Source organism: Aquarana catesbeiana, linkage group LG13 (assembly GCF_042186555.1).
Source record: "Aquarana catesbeiana isolate 2022-GZ linkage group LG13, ASM4218655v1, whole genome shotgun sequence".
Taxonomy (NCBI): Eukaryota; Metazoa; Chordata; class Amphibia; order Anura; family Ranidae; genus Aquarana; species Aquarana catesbeiana.
In genome coordinates this window covers 161,187,887-161,204,153 of record NC_133336.1, presented here as the reverse complement: position 1 = coordinate 161,204,153, position 16,267 = coordinate 161,187,887, and positions in this window count along the sequence as shown.

Here is a 16,267-nt window from a genome sequence, read left to right as displayed (position 1 = left end):
CTTCCTTACCCGCTGTTCCTCAGTTTGCTTATCGGAGTGCCCCCAATGTCAAGACTAAGATTGCTCCCAGCAAAATCCCAGTTCAGAAAATATCATCTACATCTAAACAACTTACTCTTATTCCATTGTTAGGCATGTACCGATGCAAGAAAGCATTATGTCTTACTTGCCCCCATGTCACACATGGTCAGAAATCTTTCTACACCAATGGGAACCAATATATCCTAAAATCATTTTTCAATTGTTCCACCACCTATGTCATATATTGCATTTCCTGTCCCTGCGGGCTGTTGTATGTAGGCAGAACCATCAGGACCCTACGGGCCAGGTTTGGGGAACACAGAAGAGCAGTACAGGCCAATAATCCCCTATATAGTACCGCTCGTCATTTTACCACCCATCATCAACAAAATATTGCAGACCTAAATGTGTGGGTTATCGAATCTATACCAGATCAATTCACTCCTGCAGAAAGATTCCAGCGCCTCTGCAGGCAAGAAACTTTCTGGATCTTTACTTTAAACAGTTTGGCACCTAATGGTCTCAACGAAGATATAGAGATCAATACAGTCATTTAGTTCAGTATGACCTAGTTTTAGGACTTATGCAAGTTCCTATTTCCCCTCTTATCATCATTTTCTCATTTATCATTACTTCATTTCATGTCATTCCCTTCCTTACTGCTACCTACTATTATTACTTTCCTCTCACTTTGGCCATACCCTTCCAGTCTATAGCCATATTCAGTTTCTGCTACCTTTGGGTATTTTTCTCCTACTCTGTTCTGAATTCATTAACAATAATATTTCCATCATGTGTGTTGTGTGTGTACATGGGGGTGTATACATACAAACACACAAGTTCATCGACAGGTTTTTAGGTTTTCATAATTTCTTATTTTTTAAGGTTACTATATTCCTCCATTTGTATGTAGATGTCCCCTTTTTTTAGGTGTAGTCAATATGTATGTTTCCTACATTTACACATGTGTGACTATTATAACCCATATACAGTTTTTAATCAACTGCTCCCCTTTTAGGTTTCACTTTTTTTATATATATATTTTTATATATATATTTTTTTATATATATTTCTCGCTCAGATCTTTTTCCCATTTTTTCTCTTTCTTCTTTTTCCACTTATTATTATTATTTTATTATTTCTATTATAATAATTTTTTATATATATATATATATATATATATATATATATATATGTTTCTATATGTATATATTTTTTTCTTCTCTCTTTTTTATTACCAAGGTTTTTCTTTATTTCTTCCAACAACAATTTTTTATAATTTTCTTATATTATTCATTATTTATTATTTATTATTTTTACTTTATATTTTATTTCATATATTTTTTATATATTTTTGTATATTTTTAATATATTTTTTTGAATTTTATTTACTTTTGAATTTTCCTTATTTTATTTTATTTATTCATCCTTTTCCGTTTTTCTTTTTCTTTTTCTTTTCTTTTCTTTCTACCCTTTTTTTATATCTCACTTTCACATTTTTCTGGTGTTTTTGAACTCATTTTCTTCATCTCATTGTTATTGTATTTAGTATATCATGTTTTGTTTTTAGCTGTTGCCTAGTTACTGACTCCATAGCTCCCATAAAAGGACACCTGTTGTATTAGCCTATCGGATCTGAAGAAAATGCGGAAGCATTGAAACGCGTCATCCAACACGTCCATACGTCACTTCCGCTTTGTTGGTTCCTGGACTAAGTGCCTTGCGTTCCACGCTTGTCTTCCGGTTCCTGTCTACTGCGACGGCTCTGGCTCTCCATGTCCACTTAGACGCTGGTTGTCTTTGCGGACACCTCCATCGTTTTGCAGCCCAGCACCCAGCGATGACCCCGGTGACTACTTGCACATCCTAACGTGGACAGCGCTTCCAGGAGAACCTGCACCATGCACTTTGCCCACATCTGAGGAGGACGTCCCTGGACCCATTACTTGTCCTTGCCTTAACCTATTTCATCTTTGTGAGTAGCCATTTGGCTGTTTGTCCGTTTATAATTATCTCATTAAAGTTTCATGATACTGCACTTAGATTGGCGCTTCTTGCTGTTTTTTACATTGTTTTTTCAGAGTTGCCAGCTTCCACTCTCAAGTGAGCTGCCGCTGGTGCTTTTTATCAGATCTTTAATTTCAGTGACTTTTTTTATATATATATATATATACATACAATTTTTCTATATATATATAATTTTATTGACTATCACACCCTGGATGTTTTTTCACATTTACTTTGGACTCTTTATATGCATGTTTGTATGTTCTAGCGCCATTTATCCTTTTTTGTACCCCAAGCAGCTTTGGAATGGTTTTAAATTGATATTGGTGATTTTATTTAGTTATGATGTGCATGCATTTTTTTTCTTTATTTTCTTAATAAAAATACCTCAGTGAGCACTACATCAGTTTTTTTTATCTTTTGAGCACTGATCCGTGCACTGAGCACTTAAAGGATTGCTGGATTTACCAAGTGAGAGTGGGGGAGGGGAGACTGGGGAGTGTTGCTTAAGCCCTGGGAGAGTTCAGCTGGGTTTATGAGGTATGCAGATTTTATTAAAAGCAAAAAAAGACTTTTGTATTGAGGGTCAGTCCATAAAGTGAGCATGTGCCCAAAAGGGGTTTGGTGGAGGTGTCTACTGTTACACAATATGAGCTCATCAAATTGAACTGTCTACGTGGACAATCATGATTGGTAGATTGTATCACAGTTTTATTCACAGACATTTTTTTGAAGGACTGTTATGTGGTGATGTTGGAACATAATTATATACATGTCTATAGCTGGCACAATTCTGATTTATGTTAATTTGGTATTATATGGTATTTTTTTTGGTATATGAATCAGCATATTTTTACACACATATGTTAAGTTATTTTTCACTTTCATGCTTGCAGCTTTAGTTTAGTTTACTACTGGTGTGCGGAGTCACATTTTCACTAAGTTTCAGTGTCTGAATAAAATATCTGTAGTCTTCTTGCGTTGTCTGTTGTATTTGGTGGTGAAACCTGGGCCTTGAGTGGCTCCAATTGTTGGTTGTTTTGAAGTTGGCTGGGTTAAATGACATGCTCTCTTCATGGTTTCATGATCATCGTCTTTTGAATATATTGGCCTGTTCCAAAAATATATGTTGTGAGCGATTTCTTCTTAATCACCTGAATTGACTGTTCAAAATCTTTCTTAGCCGTGGTTTGAAATGACAGCTGTTGAAGTTTAAAAAAACTGTTTCTGTCAACACTTTTGAAAAAAGTTTGGTGGTAATGCTCCTGTTTATATGACCCATCAGAACTATATCTAGATATTCAAAGGTTAAAGAGTGCGTGTAAAGCTTGGTACACATATAAAGTTTTTTTTTTGGTCAACCAGTTAAAAAAAAGAAAAAAAAACAACTCACGGGTCCCTGCACCCACACAAGCGATATGGATGCAGGGATTTCTCCTGCTGCACTATTGTATTCTGACAGCGGGGGCTCCTCTCTTGTCAGAATACACATATCAAAGCTGCAGCCAATGGCTGCAGGGGCTATGCTGGTTTTCCAGAAGCCGGGCGTTATTGAAGTAACAATAGAATGATAGATTTAAACAGCGAAGAAATAAAGCAGTAACACTTTGTTAAAATGTGCTGTTAATTAAATTATTTAAAACCATACACATCTAAGTCAAATAGCTAGAAGAATAAAAATAATTAGCATATGCAGCGCTACCCCCAGAGGATCCGCTTAAGTTTGTTCAGTCCGTTACCCTGCCTCTCAACCCCAGTAACAGTCTCAGCCCCCTCTGGCACAGCTGGCAATAGTGTAAGTGCAATAACCAATGTGAAACACACACGTTATGATAAAACTGAAATTTTCTTTACTGCAATATTTCTGTGGAAAAGTAAGAAACAGTAACAATATATTTGTTCAAGGAATGCAATGGGAGAGCAATAACTGAGGTTATGAGCAATATAGCTCAATACTATATTCAGGTTGCTTTCAGGGGATTCAAAACCTAAGAATAACCCCAAAAGCAACAGCAAACTTACATGGCAAAAAAATCACAATATGGCAATCTGTATCAGATTGGTTACCTTTGCTCAGGTTGGCTCTATGAGACCAGGCAGGAGGAGAGCAGAAGAATGACCCTCTTATGTCAGGCCTCTCTCTTCTGTCCCCTGACGCCACAGGACCAACTTTAAACACTTTATTCAAATCAACATGTAATGGCTTAGCTTCCTAGATAAACTGTCCCACACACCCACTGCATATACAGAGCCCTGAATATGTGTGTGTGGGTCTGTATGGTACTAGTAGCTTCAGTCCTTTGAAGAACAGATAAAACATTGTGTCTTCAGCTAGCCACTTTCGTTGGTGCACTTAAACTCCTGAATAGCAGGGCCAAACAACACACAACTTATTCTTTAGCCCTGTGGCCCTACAAGTGTAAGCAAGATGACTAACAGCGATGATGTCTGTATATAGTGTCCATTTAACTTCTTCTGTGGTGCAGTGTCCCTGTTTCCTGCAAATGGGCAAAAGTCCATTCACCCAATTCTGCGCTCAAGGCCCAAACGAACGTCCTGGAACAAGCAGGACCTCCTGGCGACCCGACTGGTCACCCCACACTGGAACACTTCACCGTCAGTGCATGTGTGCCTGGACGTGCACCTGGGATCCCCCTCTCTCAAGCTGGATGTCCTGACTGGTGGCGGAGGCCTAAATCGCACAGCGAAATTACCTAGGAGGCAGTACCTCTCCCTTAGGTCTGATCTCTTCCTCTGCCTCGTGCTGTCTGAAAATCCCTCAGCAGAGCAAGATGGAGTCTTTAGTTCCTCTTTTCCAGAGCATGCTGGCTCTTGCAGTTCAATACAGTTCAATCTGAATGTGAATCTTGAGTCCTTGAACTACAATTCCGTTTATGCTTTGCTCCTTGGTGGTAATCACTCTGCTGACAGGATGTGATGACACAGAGTCTTAGCTGGCACTAGAGGGAAACAGTCTTATTGCAACAATGTTGCAGAGTGTCTTTTGATACTGCAGGGTCAGCTCCTTGCTACACATACAATAAATTAAATAATTATTTAATAAACATTTGGTACTTAGCATATAAATTATATTACTTTAAAATGTGGTAGTTTGCTTATACCTAAAAGACGAACTACATCCAAGATAGTCAAACAGAATATCAGTTGATGTTGTCACAAACAAATATGATAAAGATGAGAATTATCCAAAAGATTGTATATGCTGATCGTAAAAAGAAAACCTTAAAACGCTCATTTAGTTATTTTATATTAACTAAACCTTAAATATCACAACTTTTAGATGCATTTTAGTATTTGAAACAATAACAAATATTTTAATAAAGTATTTAATGGTTAGAACTATGTGAATTATGCATTAACCCCTTTATGCCGGCAAGGGGTGGTCATGACATAGATTTAAGGTTGATTGGCGCAAACTTGAAGGTACAAAAACGCTTTGCTCATGGAAGGACAATCCATCCTGTTCTTACAAATGGTAGTCCTGTGGTGGCCCCTCCTCCCTAGAAGCTTGTTTAAGCTGCGACACCAAATTTCCTTGCAGTAACAGAAAATTTTGTGGAGAAAGGATGGTATCAGGTTGGGTAATCTCTTTTTCTTCCGGAAACATACGTGACAAGGCGTCAGGTTTCCCATTTTTAGAGCCTGGTCTGTAGGTTATATGGAATGTAAATCATGAGAAAAACAAGGCCCACCTGGCCTGACGAGGCTTTAGGCGTCTGGCTGTACGGAGATATTCCAAATTTTTATGGGCAGTAAAAATAAGGATTGGGTGACTTGCTCCCTCCAGCAGATAGCACCATTCCTCCAGAGCGGCCTTGATGGCAAGTAACTCAGGATCTCTTACTTCGTAATTTATCTCTAAAACGCTGAGTTTCCTAGAGAAGAAGGCCAAGGGGTGCAGGAGAGATTTAGCGCCTTGTCGTTGGGATAAGATGGCGCCCACTGCGTTCTCAGAAGCATTCACCTCAAGAACATAGGATAATGCAGGATCAGGATGGTGTAAAATTGGTGCTGAGGTGAAGAGAAGTTTCAATGTATCAAAGGCGAGTTGCTCTGCTGCAGTCCACTGAAATTGGATGTTCTGCTTAGTAAGCTGAGTGATGGGCCTGATAATGGCTGAAAAGTTTTTGATGAATTTACAGTAAAAGTTAGCGAATCCAATAAATCTCTGGGTTCCCTTTCGATCAGTTGGCTCTGGCCACTCAAGGATGGCACTAAATTTTTGTGGGTCCATTGCCATGCCTGATGTTGAGATAATAATCCCCAAGAACTGGATCATTTCTTTCTCAAACTCGCATTTTTCTGCTTTTACGTATAACTGGTGTACGGAAGGCCCTTTTCCATTCATCCCCTTTCCGAATTCTTACCAGATTATATGCACCCCGTAGGTCAAGTTTTGTGAATACTTTTGCTGCTCTGAAGCACTGGAAAAGTTCTGGGACAAGTGGAAGGGGGTATCTGTTTTTAATGGTTATTTTGTTTGGTTCTCTATAGTCCACACAAGGTCTCAAAGTGTGATCGTTTCTTTCTCATTCTCAGTATTACATAGCCCAAATGGCATAACTAAATACTCAAAGTGCCCAAATGGGTACAGAAGGCCGTTTTCCATTCATCCCCTTTCCGAATTCTTACCAGGTTATATACACGCGCTTGCACCTGCACCCGCACACTCGTTCGTGCACCAATGTGCGCACATACACATACCCATGCGCGACAAAGTGGCATTGCAGGCATTCTGTTGGTCCTTTGCTTATGAATATTAGCACAGGTGCAATGTGTACGAGCATGAGCAGGTATCCGCACTAGCCTTTTGGTGGTGGAGGTCCAATTTACCTTACACCGTGTGTATGCAAGACAAGTTGGAGCCAACACCCTTCAAACAAAATTCCACGGTTTTGTTGTCGGAAAGTCCGATCATGTGTACGAGGCTATAGACTTCAATGCAGAGCACCTGGCAATCTGGCGGTGTAGTCCAAGACGGCAGCCATGTATTTGTAAAACTGTCTCTCTGATCTACAGGCCTCAATAGACTGTGTAAACAGGAGGAATCTTGAGGAGCTTTTTATTCAATTGCCCGGGAAAAACCCACACTCTTGGCCCCGCAGGAGTCCACGCACACAGAACTGTCTGTGTTAGCAGATGACAGAGCCAGCCCTAAAGAGCTTGAGGTTCAGAATGAGATCACTGGAGATCCAGAAGCACTGTCAGCATTGTGGGACTGCCGCCAAGAGACAAGAGTGTTCTTCAGCTTCCTCACTCTAGCTGTTGAGTTGCAGCCAGAACAGGACCAAAGGGGCCCCTTCCACCCCAAGAGCCTATCGCCACCTCTGTGAGTCAGGTAGAAGGCCGCTGGGCCACATTGTACTATGTTATAAAAGCAAAGAAAAGAGTTGTATGCGGAGAACCGACTATGGTATATTTTGTGATAAAAAACTTTATTGTAGCAAGTATACAAACTATTGATTTAAAGGCGAATTCGCCCACCCTACCAGAAACCAGTAAAAAATGGTTTAAAAAAAAAAATGTCATACAAATAAGCACAGCAGGATCCCAAACACTTCTGCAAAGTAGGTATCTATATAATGCCCTGTACACACGATAGGATTTTCCGATGGAAAATGTGTGATAGGACCTTGTTGTCAGAAATTCCGACCGTGTGTAGGATCCATCACACATTTTCCATAGGAATTTCCGACACACAAAGTTTGAGAGCTTGCTATAAAATTTTCCGACAACAAAATCCGTTGGCGGAAATTCCGATCATGTGTACACAAATCCGATGCACAAAGTGCCATGCAAGCTCAGAATAAATTAAGACAGGAAAGCTATTGGCTACTGCCCTGTTTATAGTCCCGACGTACGTGTTTTACGTCACCGCGTTCAGAACGATCCGACAACTTTGTGTGACCGTGTGTATGCAAGACAAGTTTGAGCCAACATCCGTCAGAAAAAATCCATGGATTTTTGTTGTCGGAATGTCCGATCAATGTCCGACCGTGTGTACAGGGCATATGACTACACACTTCCTTGTGTTGTGTTCCAGTCTTCCTGGAAACCCCCCCCTTGAGAACAGACTGGCCAGGCCACATTCCGCCCCTTAAGACAGACGCTGTCAGTTTGGCTGAGATCTGCTCTGCTACAAATTGCTGTTCATCTTTGCGTGTTCCAGGTCAAACTGCCATTAACTCCTTGAAAGCGGTAATGGCTCTGCCAGCAGAGGAACGGGCCACGCTGGAGCAAGTCAATGACACACCTATAGGACCTGTTCAGAGAAAATGTTACGGGCCCGAAGCTAAGGTGCAGATTCGTTGTCCAGAGGCAGCAGGAGGATGAGAGTCTTATGCGCTTGGTGCTCTAGCACCTCTGAAAACAGCTGCTGTGCAGAAATAATGGACTCAGGGCCACATACTGAGGGAGCAGTACGTGGCAAGAATAAAGGCTGGCCCAGTCAGCAGGGCCCTGCTGGAGAGAATCAGAGTGCAACCTGCCATCTCTTTCCATGATGTGGTGGTGGATGCGATTGCGTGTGAACAGGAAGATGGTGGAGTCAACTGTGGCAGTGGGCAAAAAGTATGATCCACTCCATATGAAAGAAGAGGCCTTGGCCCCCTCACCTCTGTCCACCATACAAACAACACTAAGGGAACTCTCCTTGGACATGGCTTTTCTGAAACAGCAGGTGTCCACACTCAAACAGGATTTGGCCCCTCCCTCTAAGGGCGAGGTAAGTGCTGGCGTCATGGTCTTTTGGGCATGTAAGCAAGAACTCTGGTACGCCTAAAATTAAAAGCACACGCAGGCCTTGTGCAGCTCCCGGGCAGAGAAACAACCCTCGGGAACACAAAGTCCCAGCAAACCACAGTCTATAGTTGCCCCAAGCCCAGTGGCGCCATTGTCAATGGACTGGGACATGCCTAACACCGGGGCTGAAGTCACAGTCATGAAGTATGACTTCTATGTCCATCGGTTTGCAATGCAAGACCAACTGGGCCCCTCCCTTAAAGTAGCCAATAACTTGCCAATCCTGGTGGAAGGTGTCTGGGTGAAGATCCACATAGACAACCAAGTGGTGGAACAGGTAGGAGTGGTGTTACTCATGGCCCAGTCAGCTCTTCAGTACTCATTGTTTTGGGCATGAACTTGTTAAAAGACTTGGACTTGCCCCACTTGCTGTCCAAGTTTAAGCGTTCTGGCCAGCGGGCACAGAGCTGCGGTCTGCGAGCTGTGTAACTGAACATCATCTGGGCCTGCAAAGCTTGCCAGAGGGCGGCCAGGAGACAGCCCTAACAGTTCAGGGTTGTCCAGACAATGATGATAGAACCCCACAGGGACTCCAAGTGGCACCTGGAGAACAGCTGGCTGCATGGTTCAAAATTGGTGTCTCCATGTTACCGGCTTCTATGTTGATTACTGTGCAAGGAATTTGAGTGCATGCTGCATAAACACAGACAGTTCTGAGTTAGCAAAAAAGCTAACAGAAGACACAAGGCATGCCTTTGAATGATTCAAGCTTGTTTGACCCATTTGAACGTATGTTTTATTGGGTTCAAACGTTCCAGTAAGCCTGTCGGCTGTGGTGTCTCTTCAATCCAGATGTTTTCTGCATTTTTGATATACTTTAATAAGAAGTCGCATATTTATTGAGGACTCTTATCCCATTATTTTACATGATATATTTCTTGAGGACTTTGAGGACTTGATTATTTATTGATACACTTTTTATGTCCCCCCCACACATTTTGATGTGCTGATTTGAGGAATCTAATGGTCTTCACACTACATAATATATGGTTATTTGTCATATTAGCGCTACACTTATTCTGTTCTTTCCAGGACTATCCCCTACCACATCAAAGATTGCTACACCAACTGCTAGAGAAGCACCATTTGGTCTTTGCCACCAGCCTGGAGGACTAAGGGTACACAGAGGGCACTGGCCACCCAATACATACTGGGGATGTACCATCAATCCAGGAGCGGTACCGCAACATTTCCCCAGCCCTGTGCCAAGGGGTCAGGGACTTTATCCACAACATGCTACAAAGTGGGGTAATTTTCAGTGAATGGCAGCCCCTGGGCTTCTTCCGTGGTCCTGGTGAGGAAGAAAGATGGAAGCCTGCAGTTTTGTGTGTATTATTGCAAGTTGTACGCCTGTACCCACCAGTACGCCTATCTGTTACCCCGGGTGGAGGAATCACTAATGGCTTGGAGCAGGCCAAGTACTTCTCTACCCTTGACTTTGTGAGTGGCTATTGGCAAGTCCAGGTAAGAGATCAGGATCGTGAACTCACTGCCTTTATCACACCCTTGGGACTGTTCGAGTTTAATCGCATGCCCTTTGGGCGGAGCAACGCCCCCAGCACTTTTCAATGCTTAATGGAAAGGTGCTTGAGAGACTTTAATTTCAAGACTGTGCTAGTTTATCTGGACAATATCAAAACTTTTGAGGTCCATGTCCAACACTTGGACTGGGTGTTGGTGAAAAATACCAAGAATGAGAGAGGCAGTAAATTGGAACCTAAATAGGAGCGTACCCCCTATCGGATGGAGAAGCAGCCCTTCCCTCCAACTCCGGTGTTTGATGTAATCTCAGAAGGGCCTAATCCCATCAACAGAAGTCGCCACCACAACTTGCTGAGTCCTTGTGTGCTGAGTGGCGACTACTCTACTAGACTGGCTTAAGACAGGGAGTCATTCAACTCCACAAATATTTCCCCAATACAGGAGGTGCCTGATGAATGGCACCTGTCCCTTCTCCTTGAGCCTCCGGCTCCTGACACTCCAAAGGCAAAGAGCCCCAGCCCAGTGATTGCTAACAGTCTAGCTACCCCAGAGAATACCATAGACTGTCTAGATCTGTCTGAGGAATCATTTCTGCATGGTGGATGCAGACAGTTCTCTCCCTCCTCCCAGAACCTCGACCAGAAGCTGATTACTTGCAGCCTCACTCCCCAGAGGACACTGTGGCCCGTTGGCCTTTGCGGTCTAACCGCAGCCAGGTTCCTGCAAGATACTCTGATTATGTTGTTTGAACTTGTATCTGTTATGCTTTAATTATGTTCATTGCATTTTTCTTGTTTCTCCTTACTGTGTTGCAATGCCAAGGACAGCATCTGTCAGAGAGGGGTAGAGTGTAAGCAGGTGCAGTATATTTTCTCCACTGCAGGTGGCGCTCAACCAGACACTCTTCTTGGAAATCTCCCCACTTGGGCACAGACTGGCCAGGCTTCAATCTGCCCCTCAAGATAAGCTCTGTCAGTTTGGCTAAGATCTGCACTGCTACGATCTGCTGTTAATCCATCTGTGTGTTCCCTGTCTGGCTGCTTTCCCACCAGGCTTGTTGTGAATTGTTATACTCTGACTACAAGCTCTTTCTATTGCAACTTGACTGTGTGTGTGTTACTGCCACTGCACCACGCTGCACCTACCCACACGCTGAGAGCAGAACAATTAGAGCAATTAATCCATACCCCTCATAGCAATTCAGTATCTTATTACTCTCAAGTTCCTACTGCACTATTACCAATCCTGAGCAGTGGTTGTACCGCATCGTTACAGTCTCTGGCCCACTTCTACTCCACCTTGCACTTAATTGTACTGCACCCTTTGCTATCTCACTGCATTCAGGTTTAGAGGATTATCATAAGTGCACCAATGTTTACTTAAAGGGCCCCAACGTTAGCCAGCAGAAGATTAAATTTAAGGATTCCCTCTATCATCCATTTTGCAAGTTTCCCTCATTCCTCTTCACTGTTTGCGTCGCTCTGTTCCGACCGTGACTTCCCAGTTTTTTGGGGTTTTTTTCATCCTCCTGCCCTCCTTCCCTATTCCTCCCCCTTCTTCTTTTTGTTTTTGCTTTTGTTGTTTTGGTAAAAATAAAAAATTGCTCTATAAGCAGAGATATTAATATTTAAATAATATATTTGTTGTTTGTTTGAATTGTTTCCTTTTTTCCTTTTTTTTTCTGTAAGAGCTAAAATGCCTGATTATATGTTTCTGTTCTTTTTGTATTTCTGTTTGAAATGGCAATAAAAAGTAATTGAATTAAAAAAAAAAAAAAGAATTCCTAAGTTGGTTTAGGCTTCTTTTTTTAAAGGTAACTTTTATTATACAGTATAAAAAAAACATACACATATACATAGAAAACAAAGACAAAAACAAAAAGAGAATTGAGCAGTCACAGCACAAGTATCACCATATAATGCAAACCAGACGTCCACTTAAAACACTGATAATATATAATGGAAGGACAGTTACACAACACTAGTTTATCAAAATATGTAAAATATAAATCATCAACAAACAATCATTATAAGCAACAGAATCATTTTCAGCAAGTAAACCCTAGGTCAGCACCTTAAGTACCACCTGGAGTATCTGGTGGTAATTTGGTTTAGGCTTAGCATAGCTGCCATTATTGCACACTGGCAGCATAGCTCCAGCATTGTTAGATCAATTTGTATTACTGCTCACTGTTGCATTTTAGGTGGCATTGCTACTGTTAATGCTTATTTGGGCGTTCCATGCCATTTATGCTTAGTTCTCAATGTTAGTCATTCTGTATGCTAAACTGTGTTATCACAATTACCAACTTGTTTGTATTTGCTTGGGTATCAACATTACTGCATAATAATACATTATCTTTGTCTTTGCTATTATTGGGTCATAGGAATTACCGTATTTGCTGTGTTTCACTGTTTACTTGCTTTTACACTCAACCCAGTGAGTCAGAGGGGCTGAGGCCCTTGAGGTGGTTGTGGCAGTCAACCTAGGACCATCTTAATCAGTGGCTCCTTTGGAGGTGGCGCTACAGAGATACAGTATCTCACAAAAGTGAGTACACCCCTCACATTTTTGTAAATATTTTATTATATCTTTTCATGTGACAACACTGAAGAAATGACACTTTGCTACAATGTAAAGTAGTGAGTGTACAGCTTGTATAACAGTGTAAATTTACTGTCCCCTCAAAATAACTCAACACACAGCCATTAATGTCTAATTCGCTGGCAACAAAAGTGAGTACACCCCTAAGTAAAAATGTCCAAATTGGGCCCAATTAGTCATTTTCCCTCCCCAGTGTCATGAGACTCATTAGTGTTACAAGGTCTCAGGTGTTATGGGGAGCAGGTGTGTTAAATTTGGTGTTATCGTTTTCACTCTCTCATACTGGTCACTGGAAGTTTCACATGGCACCTATGGCAAAGAACTCTCTGAGGATCTGAAAAAAAGAATTGTTGTTCTACATAAAGATGACCTAGGCTATAAGAAGATTGCCAAGACCCTGAAACTGAACTGCAGCACGGTGGCCAAGACCATACAGCTGTTTAACAGGACAGGTTCCACTCAGAACAGGCCTAGCCATGGTCGACCAAAGAAGTTGAGTGCACATGCTCAGCGTCATATCCAGAGGTTGTCTTTGGGAAATAGACGTATGAGTGCTGCCAGCATTGCTGCAGAGGTTGAAAAGGGTCAGCCTGTCAGTGCTCAGACCATTCACCGCACACTGCATCAAATTGGTCTGCATGGCTGTCATCCCAGCCTCTTCTAAAGATAATGCACAAGAAAGCCCGCAAACAGTTTGCTGAAGACAAGCAGACTAAGGACATGGATTACTGGAACTATGTCCTGTGGTCTGATGAGTCCAAGATAAACTTATTTGGTTCAGATGGTGTCCAGATGGTGTCAAGCGTGTGTGGTGGCAACCAGGTGAGGAGTACAAAGACAAGTGTGTCTTGCCTACAGTCAAGCATGGTGGTGGGAGTGTCATGGCCTGGGGTTACATGAGTGCTGCCAGCACTGGGGAGCTACAGTTCACTGAGGGAACCATGAATGCCAATATGTACTGTGACATACTGAACCTGAGCATGATCCCCTCCCTTCAGAGACTGGGCCGCAGGGCAGTATTCCAACATGATAACGACCCCAAACACGCCTTCAAGATGACCACTGCTTTGCTAAAGAAGCTGAGGGTAAAGGTGATGGCCTGGCCAAGCATGTCACCAGACCTAAACTCTTTTGAGCATCTGTGGGGCATCCTCAAATGAAGGTGGAGGAGCGCAAGGTCTCTAACATCCACCAGCTCCATGATGTTGTCATGGAGGAGTGGAAGAGGACTCCAGTGGCAACCTGTGAAGCTCTGGTGAACTCCATGCCCAAGAGGGTTAAGGCAGTGCTGGAAAATAATGGTGGCCACAAAAAACATTGACACTTTGGGCCCAAATTGGATATTTTCACTTAGGGGTGTACTCACATTTGTTGCCAGTGGTTTATACATTAATAGCTGTGTGGTGAGTTATTTTGAAGGAACAGCAAATTGACACTGTTGTACAAGCTGTACACTCACTACTTTACACTGTAGCAAAGTGTCATTTCTTCAGTGTTGTCACCTTAAAAGATATAATAAAATATTTACAAAAGTGTGAGGGGTGTACTCACTTTTGTGAGATCCTGTACATATTAACCACTTGCTGACTGGCTCATGCCAATATACGTCAGCAAATGGGTTTGTTCCCGCAAATCGTTGTATGGGTACATCTGTACCTTTAAGGGTGATAGCAGGCGCGCGTGCCGCCGGAGGGCCACGTGTGCACCTGCTGCACCATGGGGAACCCAATGCGTGTAGCCAGCGGGTTCGATCGCCGCTGGCCACCTGCGATCACGTGCAGGAAAGCAGGAACAGGGATTTGTGTGTGTAAACACACAAATCCCTGTTCTGCCAGAGAAAAGGAGACATATAGTTTGTTCCTACTAAGTAGGAACAACCATATGTCTCCTCCCCCAGTCAGTCCTATCCCATAGAGTTAGAAACACTAACTAGGGAACACATTTAACCCCTTGATCGCCCCCTAGTGTTAACCCCTACCCTGCCAGTGACACTTATACAGTAATCAGTGCATTTTTATAGCACTGATCGCTGTATGAATGTCAATGGTCCCAAAAATGTGTCAAAAGTGTCCGATCTGTCCACCGCAATGTCGCAGTACCGCTAAAAATCGCAGATCACCGCCATTACTAGTAAAAGAATAAAAAAAACCCATAACTCTTTCCCATAGTTTGTAGACGCTATAACTTTTGCGCAAACCAATCAATATATGCTTATTGTGATTTTTTTTTTTTACCAAACATATGTAGAAGAATATATATTGGCCTAAACTGAGGAAGAAATTTGTTTTTTAAAAACATTTTGGGGATATTTATTATAGCAAAAAGTAAAAAATGTTGCTTTTTTTCAAAATTGTCACCTTTTTTTGTTTATAGCGCAAACAATAAAAAACACAGAGGTAATTACAAAAGAAAGCTCTATTTGTGGGAAAAAAGGATGTCAACTTTGTTTGGGTACAGCGTCGCACGACCACGCAATTGTCAATTAAAGCGACGCAGCACCGTATCGCAAAAAATGGCCTGGTCATTAACCACTTCAGCCCCGGAAGATTTGGCTGCTGAATGACCAGGCCATTTTTTGCGATTCGGCACTGCGTCGTTTTAACTGACAATTGCGCAGTCGTGCGACGTTGCACCCAAACAAAAATGACGTCCTTTTTTTCCCACAAATAGAGCTCTCTTTTGGTGGTATTTGATTACTTCTGCGGTTTTTATTTTTTGCGCTATAAACAAAAAAAGAGCGCCATTTTTTAAAAAAACACAATATTTTGTACTTTTTGCTATAATAAATATCCCCATTTTTTTTTAAAAAAAGCAAATTTTTTCTCAGTTTAGGCCGTTATGTATTCTTCTACATATTTTTGGTAAAGAAAATCACAATAAGCGTATATTGATTGGTTTGTGCAAAAGTTATAGCATCTACAAAACGGGATAGATTTATAGCATTTTTATTATTATTATTATTTTTACTAGTAATGGCGGCGATCTGCGATTTTTATCAGTACTGCGACATTATGGCGGACACATCGGACACTTTTTTGGGACCATTGGCATTTATACAGTGATCAGTGCTATAAAAATTTACTGATTACTGTAAAAATGTCACTGGCAGGGAAGGGGTTAACACTAGGGAGCGATCAAGGGGTTAACTGTGTTCCCTGTGTGTGTGTTTCTAACTGCAGGGGGAGGGGACTGACGTAGAGGAAATGACAGATCGTGGGTTCCTAGCTATTGGGAACTCACGATCTGTCACTCCTCACAAAACAGAACAGGGATTTTTGTGTTTACACACACACGTCCCTGTTCTGTCTCTCGTGGCCACGATTGCTCATGG